Source organism: Austrofundulus limnaeus, unplaced genomic scaffold (genome assembly GCF_001266775.1).
Source record: "Austrofundulus limnaeus strain Quisiro unplaced genomic scaffold, Austrofundulus_limnaeus-1.0 Scaffold121, whole genome shotgun sequence".
Lineage (NCBI taxonomy): Eukaryota > Metazoa > Chordata > Actinopteri > Cyprinodontiformes > Rivulidae > Austrofundulus > Austrofundulus limnaeus.
In genome coordinates, this window is record NW_013952523.1 from 714,865 (window position 1) to 716,569 (window position 1,705).

Consider the following 1,705-nt stretch of genomic DNA (forward strand, 5'->3'; position numbering starts at 1 on the left):
TCTTTCTTCACAAAAATGGCTTCTTTTACTCCTCTCTCAAACAAGAGATTCTCTATCAAGAATGAGAACATCCTCATCTCTGAAAGAGTGACCTCTGGCCTGTAAATGAGTGAAAACTGCAGAGTTCTGGCCATTAGATGTAGCTCGTCTGTGTTGGGACATTCTTTTGAACAGTGGCTGCTTTGTTTCTGTGGACGAACATTTTCCTGGATTACTTCCACCTGGCTTGACATAGCTGCGTCTCTTCAGCCTGGTTTGGCCTTTATGAAACAGATGAAGCCAGGATGAACTGATCAAGCTATGTCAAGCCTAGATTTATCTCTCATCCTGGATTTCTCAATGATGCTTTTGTGAAACAGCCCTCTGGTTATTGGTTTAAATGTAGCAGCTGATTGGTGTCAGTAAACAAGCTACGTAGATGTTATTTTTATTTAAAATACTCCACTGATATGGAGTCTGTTTTCTTTGTGCCACCTGATGGATTTCTTTAAGGTGCTGTTTAAGCTTTTGTATTTTTATATTTTTCACAAATACCATTAATGGAAAGTATTACGCTCCTTGTCTGTTGTGCTGTTAATTCTTTTTTTTTTTAGTTTCTCCTTTGAGCTCATTTGAGATCCAACCATCTCTACAAGCCCTGCTCTGTTGCTCAGATAAGAGTTTCTCTAAACTGAGAGTAAAACCTATTTGATGCAAAGAGAAATCACCCTCGTCTCACTTTTGCTACGTTTACTCATCTGACCACCAGAGGGCAGCACCAAACCAGCTCTGAAACTTTAACTCCTGCAGCATCAAAGTAGAAACAGGGATTTCACAAAGTGTTAGAAATTACAGCTGAAATAAAGAAAACAATGGTTCTCAAAGTTGGGGTCGAGACTCCACGTGGGTCCTGAAATATCATTACATTTAAAAATGAGTAACAACTATTAGAATTTGCCTTAATTGATACAAAACAGTGAAGTTAGTGTACTTGAGCTGGAAATGGATGAAATTATCACAATGAATATTGTTACTATGTCTTTGTTTATTTGGCCTCATAATGTTTATCACCCAAAAGTATTTGGGGTTTGTGTTATTGCTATATTCAACACACAAGCTGAAATGTTTGGGATCCTCTGCTCTAAAAGACTAATAATCAGGTGAAAAATATAGTAAGGTAAACACTAATTCCACAAACACATAAAAAATCAGTGATGTCTCTTAACCCTCCTGTTGTCCTCATTTTCTGTATACACCCTTTGTCCTCCGGGTCAAAATGACCCGTCTCCACTAAATCCCCAATATAAGCAGCTTAAGCCCTTGACTACATTTTGATTGTTTTTGTCTTTATATATAAATTTATTTGGATTTCTTCTTGTCTTTAAATCATTGATTAATGATTGTTCAGCTCCTTCATCTCTCACTGCAGCTTGAACTTTCTTTTTCCCCTTTAACAGATAATAAACTTATCACCTACTGGGCCTGGTTCTGGTACTGCTGGACTGAGTTCTTTATAACACGCTGCTTTAAGAAACTAAAGGTTAAAGCTTACAGAATCTGAAGAGGCTGCATGAGCTGCAGTTTGTAAGGTGAAGCTGAGGCACTTAAAGCAGATCTTCATAAAAACTATCTGAATAAATACTAAAATCTGCAGACATTAAAGCATCAAAACAACAACTGAATTATTTACAGTAAAGTAAAAAGCAACAGTTTATATATATACATA